This window comes from Benincasa hispida, chromosome 8 (genome assembly GCF_009727055.1).
Source record: "Benincasa hispida cultivar B227 chromosome 8, ASM972705v1, whole genome shotgun sequence".
Taxonomy (NCBI): Eukaryota; Viridiplantae; Streptophyta; class Magnoliopsida; order Cucurbitales; family Cucurbitaceae; genus Benincasa; species Benincasa hispida.
The window spans coordinates 45,971,331-45,981,199 of record NC_052356.1 but is presented as its reverse complement, the minus strand read 5'-3'; positions in this window follow the sequence as shown (position 1 = coordinate 45,981,199).

Genomic DNA, 9,869 nt, shown 5'->3' with positions numbered 1-9,869 from the left:
ATTTTTATTTTTATTTTTTTTAAAAAAAACATTTACTTCTACTTTACAATAAATATATATATATATATATATTTATTTATTTGATTCTTTATCTTCTTGGTTAACCAAACATCCACCCACCTTGGGGGTCGCTTGTATTGCTTTATTACGAGCATAATCTTCTTTCTCTACCTTTCTTCTTTTTTAATTGAGGTGTTTTCTCCTTTGAACAAACTTAATTTTTAAGTTTAAATTTTATTGAATAAGTTATCAAGTTACTTTTTTTTTTTATGTCTATTGTCATTACTTGTAGGATTTTTATTATTTTAAAAATAATTTGTGGCTTTTCCCCCAAAGTGTAGATATCTTAACTTATGGTTAGGTTAATTTTGAATCTTGGAAAAAAAAAATTGTCCCTAAGATTGAGATCTAATTACTATTATTTAAAAATGTTACATATTTGGTCATTCAATTTTGAATTTGATTTCAGTTTACATTTGAGTTTTATTCGAATTTATTACATGGATTTCAAGATTTTACGTTTCTAACCTCAATTTTGCATAAAAAACTCACTTTCAAACATTGACGTCAATGTCTATTAATTAATTAAAAATAATTATAAAGTAAACTTTTAAATTTAATTTTAAAAGTGATAAAAAAATTTATTAACATATAGAAAATTGAGTATTTAGTGAAAACTAGAGGTTAATTATGTAAATTTTGAAATCTAGGGATTAAATTTAAACAAAATTCAAATGTTAAGGATAAAATTGTAACATTTTGGAATCTAAGAAATAAATTGAAACAAAATTCAAAACTTAAGAATTAAACTATAATATTTTCAAACTTAAGGACTAATTAAAAATTAGACCCTAAATCTAGAGATTAAAAAGCTATTTTTCCCTTGGATCTTTAATTAAGAGGTTTGTTTTTTTGTTTTTTGTTTTCCCTGGTAGATTGTTTAGTTTAATAGGGACGTGTTTTTGCTTTTTTGGATTAAGTTTGAGTACTTTGGAAATTGAGCTCAGTGTTGGTTGAATTTAATTTGTTTTTCTTTTTAATATTGGTTTATTGAGTTATGAGGAAATATTTTATTTCATTTTAAGGAGAGGATATCATTTTAGCAACTCGTTTAAAATGAGATTAAAATTGATTTTTTTTTTAATAAGTCCAGAGTCGAAAGTATTGGGACATTTGGCTTTTTGTCTTTTTTCTTTAAATATGCTTTGTTTTTATTCTTTTGATATCCATTTTAATAATAATTATTGTTTTCTTTGATAATGTTCGAAAAGTTGTATAAGTTTGTAGGTAGAACAATTCCGGTTTGTAGAAAAATGTCAATAAAATATAATATTAAAATAAATAAATATATGAAATAAATAAATAATAAAATAAAATATATTTATAAAATAAAATAGATAATAAAAGTAAATAAAATAACAAATTATGGATTTTTCAACTTTCTTCAAATGAAATTTGTCCAATGTATGTCTTTCAAAACCCATCAAATTCTATTTATAGGCAATTTGATAAGTATAGGTGGATTACATGGATACTAAGAATGGGTATTAAGATATATGGACAACACTTTAGAAAATGAAATACATGGTCAAATGGACACTAAGCATGAGTATCTAATGTGCATCTATTTTATATAATATTTATAACTCCCCCTTAGATGCCCATTATATATATATATATGACTCATTAAAACCTTATTAGGAAAAAATTCATTGGAAAAAAAATTCCAATGAAGGAAAAATGGTACATATTTCATATAATCTAATACTTCTACAAAGAATATAATATATTTTTACTCCCTCTCATGGAAACATCACTTGAGATCTCCGAATCATCGCATTTCAATGTTATGCTCCAATTTTTCAAAAGTTGTGTAGGTAATAACTTTGTAAATAAGTCCGTCAGGTTATCCTTTAAACAAATTTGTTGTATAATGATGTCACATTTTCTTCAAGATCATGAGTGTAGAAAAGCTTTGGTGAAATATGTTTTGTTTTATTTCCTTTAATATATTCTCCTTTGATTTGGAATATGCATATTATGTTGTTTTCACGTAATATTGTTGGAAGATTTTTACTAGAAGACAACCCACATATTCCACGAATGTGCTGAGTTATTGATCTTAGTCATACACATTCTCGACTAGCCCCGTGAATTGCAAGAATTTCAGCATGATTTGAACAAGTGATTGTTATAGTCTGTTTCACTGATCGCCATGATATAGCAGTTATTCCACATGTGAATAGATAACCTGTTTAAGATCTGACTTTGTGTGGATCAGATAAATATCCATAATCTGCATAACCAATCCGATCAAAATTCGATTAAAACAAACCATATCAATCGTTACTCGGAGATAACGGAGTATACGTTTAATTTTGTTCCAATGTCTCTTAGTTGGAGAAGAGCTATATCTTGCTAGTAAATTTATTGAAAATATAATATCTAGTCTTGTATTATTAGTAAGATACATAAGTGCACTAATTGCACTAAGATATAGTACTTTAGGACCAATAAGTTCTTCATTATCATCTCGAGATCGAAATATATCTTTCCTCACATCTAATGAACGAACTTCCATTGGAATGTTCAATGGATGTACTTTGTCCATATAAAATTTTTTCAAAACTCTTCCTGTATAAGTTGACTGATGAACAAATATCTCATATGCTAAATGCTCAATTTGCAAGCCTAGGCAAAATTTTGTTTTCCTTAAATCTTTCATCTCAATTTTTTTCTTAAGATATTCTATTGTCTTTGAAAGCTCTTTAGGAGTTCTAATTGTATTTAAGTTGTCAACATATATAGTCATAATAGCAAACCCTGACTGTGTTTTCTTGATAAACATACATAGATATATTGGATTATTTTGATATCATTCTTTTAACAAATATCCACTCAGGCGATTGTACCACATATTCGTCCTGATTGTTTTAATCCATATGATGATCTTTGTAACTTTATTGGATACAATTTTTCGAGAATTTGATTTATATGTTTCAAGTACCTTAAACCCTTTTGGGATTTTCATATAAATATCATTATCAAGAGATCCATATAAATATGCTACGACTACATCTATAAGATGCATGTCCAGATTTTCATACAAAGTCAAACCAATTAAATATCGTAATATAATTGCATCAACTACTGGATAATACATCTCCTCATAATCAATATCAAGTATTTGTGAAAAACCTCGTGAAACTAGTCTTCCATTATATCTTGTGATTACATTATTTTCATTTCTTTTTCTCACAAATATCCATTTGTATCCCACAAGTTTGACACCTTCTGGTGTTCAGACTACTGGTCCAAAAACCCGAGGTTCTGAAAGTGAGTTTAATTATGCTTCGATTGTTTTTTTTTTCATTGAAGCCAATTTTTTCTATGTCGACATTCTTCAACAGATTTTGATTTAGAATTCTCATTTTCAGATATGATATCCAGAGCAACATTATACGCAAAAATGTTCAACAACTACATGAGTTTGGTTCCATTTTTTTCTTGTCATGACATAGTTTATTAAAATATCAATATTATCTTTAAATATTTCACCTTCCTTACTAGTCATGTCAAGAATTCTTTATGGGTATTTACATCCCCAACCAAAATCTTCTTGACTATTAATTATTTTTCCTTTTTGAGGATTTTATCTTTAGAACCCACTGGTCTAACACGCTTCTGGCGTGTTCCAGACTGACTATTAATTATTTTTCCTTTTTGAGAATTTTATCTTTAGAACCCACTGGTCTAACACGCTTCTGGCGTGTTCCAGACTCATTAGTGACAACTTGCTGTGTTGGGATATCAATTTTCGATGGAATATTTGTAGGTGGTATATGTGTTTTAGTTACTTTTTTTGCATCTATAAATGCATATGGTAATTGATTTGCTATATTTTGTAAATAAATTATCTTTTGAACTTCAAGTTCACATTGATATGTACGAGGATGTAAATGAGACAATAACGATGCATTCCATGTAATTTCTTTTTCCAACTTCTTAATTCCTCCCCCTAATGTTGGAAAATTTTGTCTCATTAAAATGCACAATCAACTAATCGGGTAGTAAATACATCACCCGTTAGGGGTTCAAGATATTTGATAATTGGTGGGGAATCATATCCAACGTATATTCCTAATCTCTTTTGAGGATCCATCTTAGTATGTTGTGGTGGAGCAATTCAAACATATACTGCACATCCAAAAATTCTTAGATGGGAAAAATATTTGGCTCATGATTGTAAGCTAATTGTAATGGCGAGTACTTATGATAAGCCACTAGCCTAATGCGTACAAGTGACGTTGCATACAAAGTAGCATATTCCCATGCAGATGTAGGAAGCTTAGCTCTCATAAGCAATGGTTTAGCAATTAACTGCAAATGTTTTATTAATGATTCTGTAAACCATTTTGTGTATGAACATGAGCTATAGGATGTTCAACACTTATCCCAATCGACATACAATAATTATCAAAAGCTTTAGATGTAAATTCACAGCATTATCAAGACGAATGATTTTAATTGTATAATTAGGAAATTGTGCTCTTAACTTAATTATTTGAGCAAGTAATCTTATAAATTCAAGATTTCGACTTGATAATAAACACACGTGTGACCATATGCTAATGTGTCTGTTAATACCATAAAATATCTAAATGGTCAACTTGGTGGGTTAATAGGTCCACATATATCACTATGAATTCCTTCTAAAAATGCAGGTGATTTAATCTCCACTTTAGCTAGTGATGGTCTAATTATCAATTTTCTTTGAGAGCAAGCATTACATGATAATTCATTATATTGAAGAATCTTCTAGCTCTTCAATGGATGTCCATTTGAATTCTCAATAATTCTCTTCATCATTATAGATCCTGGATGACCCAATCGGTCATGTCAAATTCTAAATATGTCTGGATTCATGAACCTCATGTTCGTTGTTGAATATGTGTTAATTACTCGTATGGATACAATATAATCTAGAAGATAAAACATGCAACTCTTCCAACAGACGTTTTTCATTTGAGGCAGTAGATATGATATATAGATATTCAACATAATTCTTACTATCAATCTCAATATGATAACCATTGCAACGTATATCTTCAAAACTAAGTAGATTTCTCATTGATTGACTAGAGAACAATGTATTGTCAATTGTAAATTTTGTTCCTTTAGGCAAAATAATATTTTGTTTTTCCAAAGTCTTCAATCAAATTTGTAGAACCTGATATCGTATTGACTTTTACTTTGAACATTGTTAGTTTGGAAAAATATTTTCTATTTGTAAGTATTGTATGTGTAGTTGCACTGTCTACTAGACATAGAACTTCTTTACTCATCTTTTAGTCATCAAACATATGAAAATGATCTAGGTTTCTTCATTAAAAGAAAATAATTACAATAGAAAAACTACATTTAGAATATACAAAGGTTACATATTCTAAGAGAAGAAAAAAAACATGAAGATGAAAAAATACATTAAATCTAGATATTTTCAAAGTCATGTGAAATGCTTGATGTTCCATCAATTCTGCCGATTTTCTCTTCAGGAGATTCAAAGAAGTATGCCACATCTAAATTTGTCATATAAGATGGGTCAAATATGTCACTATCCTGGTATGCAAATTTTTCCACATTTTTCTCCTTTTTCTTCAGGGAGGCTTGATAGAAATCAACTAAATGTTTTAACGTACGACATGTATATGACCAATGCTCAGTCATTTCGCATTGGAAGCATTTATTTTTTACATTTTTTGAACTCTTATCTTGTGGAGTTTTTCCTTTGTGATCGTCATTTTGTGTGATTATTTTGAAATTTGAATGATTAGAACGACCACCACGAAAATAATAGTTATTTCTTTCTCTGCCACGATCACAACCTCGACTACGACCACGATTATTGTTAAAATTGCAACATTCACTTCAGGGAATTGTGTCATTCCGATTGGTCGAGATTAATGATTTTTCATCAATAAATTATTATTTTGTTCAACCATGAGAAGACATGAAATTAATTCAGAATATTGTTTGAAAATTTTCTCTCGATATTGCTGCTGCAGGAATATTGAGATGTGAAATGTAGAAAATGTCTTCTCTAACATATCAACATCAGTAATTTTCTCTCCACATAATAACAATTTCGAATTAATTTTAAATAATGCAAAGTTATAATCACTTACTAATTTGAAGTCTTGTAGCCTCAAATGCATCCACTCATAATGAGGTTTAGGAAGAATAAATGTTTTATATATATATATATATATATATATTTTATGATCATGCATCTCTTTCAAATTTTTCCACATGATATGAGGATCTTTTATTGTAAGATACTCTATTTTCAATCCCTCGTGGAGATAATGATGAAAGAAAATCATAACTTTTGCTTTGTCGTGATTAGATGTTGTATTTCCTTCTTTAATAGTCTCTCCAAGATTCATAGCATCCAGGTGGATTTCGGTTTCAAGCACTCATGACAAATAATTATTGGCGTTAATATCAAAGGTAGCAAATTCTAATTTTGTGAGATTTTTCTTGGCAACAATATCATAAAATATTATACTTATTTTAGAAATTTAATAGATATTAAATATGCAAAATAACATTAAATTTATTAATTATAATGAAGAAGAAAAATCGACATACCTTTATAGAAAAATCGACATACCTTTATAACCCACCTTTAGCGAAAAAAATGATAGGAGCTCATGCTGATAATGTGTTGTGAATTTGTGGAGCACAACGGGAATATGGATGCCGATAAAATGTAATATTAAAATAAATAAATATAATATAAATATATGGAATAAATAAATATTAAAATAAATTACACATAATATATAAATTAACAAAATAAAAAATAAAAAATTTCTCTACTTTTTCTAACTTTTTGGAATTTGCTCTTCAATATGTGTCTTTCAAAACCCACCAAAGGCACTATGTATAAGTATATTTGACGGTGGATTATACGAACTACAAGAAGAGTATTTACAAGACACATATAGACGATATTTTGAAAAAATAGGTACATGATACATGGTCAATGGACACTAAACATGGACATCTAATATAGTAATGTATTTTCTATAATATTTATAATATAGTTTCTTAGGAATCTTTCAAGATAAAATTAGAATGGTTGCTTTAACGTTTAAAATATGAAATAATATATAATCTTTTTTAAATTAAAAAAATAATAAAAGGGTAGTGAATGATATATATACGGGGGGGGGGGGGGGGGGGGGGGTGGGAAGAGTGTGGACTGTAATCTTTGTTTTATAATTGAAAAAGAAAAAAAAAAGTTCTTTCTATTTATGAAATTTCATGTTAATTTGTAAGATGAATGACTGAGTTTACTAAATGTTTAAAAATATTTGTTACTTTCTTCCTAGAATAAATTGTGAAATAATAAATGAGAATACAACTAGACTAAGAAAGATTTGAAAAAATTATGTAGATTTGGATCTTCATCCTGTTGAGATGTATCGAGAAAATCCAAAAGAATCAATAGTTTAGATATGAGTTGAAAAATGTAACTTTTTATACACATCTTGGTGTTCAACTTGAGAGGTGAAGAGAGTTATTTCGACAATTTTTCAACAAAAAAAAAATTGTAAGGACCCTTTATGGTTTAGATGTATGCTTTTACCTTTGTGAAAAGGTAATCGAATCGACAAAATTAAATAGGCCTTTTAATTACAATGGATTTCAAAATATAATCATTTAATTTGGTGGGTATTTTTCACGTTAATTATTATTGTCAATTGCATCAAAAAATTGTGTAGCTCTTAATATAACCAAATGAACTTTTTACAAATTAAAATGTTTTCTACATTTATTAATTGGCTTTGATGATTATATGGATTAGGATGGAGTTTGTTAGGTAAGTTTAAGGGTTAATTTAGATTGATTAAAGAAAAAATTATTTTTTTTTTAAAAAATCATTTTTATTTAAATTCTTTTAATAAAAATTAGTTATTTTAAAAAATTATTTTAATTGATTATCAAATTTTTTCTTAATGATTTATTTTTAAAATTAGATACTTAAAAATTAAATTAAACATATCTTAAGATGATCAGAATGGAGACGATGGAAAATTAGAAATGTTGAGTTAATCAATATACATTATAATAGGATATTTATGTTTCAATTATTTATTGAATTATTAAAATTTCTTTGATATCAAGACATTTTAACTCCTCTATCGGGAAAAGGAATAAAAGAGAGAGATTATTTCTAACACCATTTTTTTATGGTTAAAAAACCTAAATTACCATTTAATTTTTGAAAATATAGGAATTAAATTATTACTGACTAAAGTTTAAAATTCAAATTATGACTTTCTTTGTAAGTTTAGAGATAAAAATATTTTTTTAACAAAAAAAAATTGTTTAACACATTCTTGGATTGTATTCGTCTTGAAAATATATTGTTTTTTTTATAATGTTCTTTTAAAATGTCAATTAGTCTATCAACGTTATTCTGTTTAATTTTTTTGGTTGAAGTTATTCTTCTAAAACTTATAGAGGTTAAAGAAAGCAATCTATTTTCAAAGTTCAACAATTGTGATGTGAGAAACGTACTCCATATTTTGAGATGATAATTGGTATCTTAAGCATTGCAATGAGATATATTCAAAGAAACTAATTAAAATAGTTGTGATTAAAATAAACCATTCCTTGTTTAAATTTATGGTGTATTTAGTTTAATTTTTTACGTGTTAATTTTAAAAATAAATAATTTTGAAAAAAATTGAGTTCTTTGACAACCCTCAAAATAGCTTTTCAAAGTATATTTTAAATAGTTTTTATCAAAAGAGTTTGAAAAATATTTTTTTAAAAAACATTTTTTTCTCTAGTCAATCTAAACAGACATTTAATTCAATATTACTAATTTCAGGTAGTTTGATAAAATCTTATAAATAATTATTATGATTTAATAAAATCGGTTCAGGGTTATTCAAGAAGAGTTTATCAAACCACAGGAACAAAATTCTAATTATAAACTATAAGGATTAAATTTTAACCTTATCTAAACCATCGAGATCAAATTTACAATTTAACTAATAAATAATAGGAAGATTTTCAAAAATAGCAAAACAAGAAAAATTATTTACTCAAAATAGTAAAATTTTAATATTTTTTTAATAGAGATGGATAGAAATCTATCAATGTTTATCGGTGATAGAAACTGATAGAGTCTATGTCTATCCATATATATATATATATATATATATTACTATTTTTATAAATAATTTGATATTTTTTCTATGGGTGAAAATTTCGACCATGAAATCGTTCCACTGACACATCAATAGCCTGTCTTTAATTAGGTTAACTTTCATCTTCAAAACATATTTTCATTTCAATCAAATTGACAGCCGCCAACTTTTCTTCTTGTACTTATTTCAATCCCTTTTATCAAAGGCTTTATCCCCTTTTAACTATCCTTTTTTTTTTTCTTTTAATTGAGACACGTCATCTCTTTAATAGAATTTTACCATGGCTTATAATAAAGGAGCTGATTACTTTTTACGGTTTTTTTTTTCCTTTTTTAATAAATAATGTAGTTTAAATTAATAAAAACAAATATAAGGTAGATATCAAAATATTGACAAAAATATGGTAGCAAAATCGTGTACATGAACTTTGCTATATTTACAAATTTTTTAAAAATAATGTTATACACTTGGTTATTATCCCAAAAAATGCTAATAATTGCAATTACCCTAAATCTTAGCTTATAAAGATACCCATCCATTTATCCAAATCCTATTCTATTCTATGTCTTGAGTAAAGTTGTAATATCTTGAATACTTCAATATCTATAATAATGATATTCACATGAAAATCTAAGCTTACAC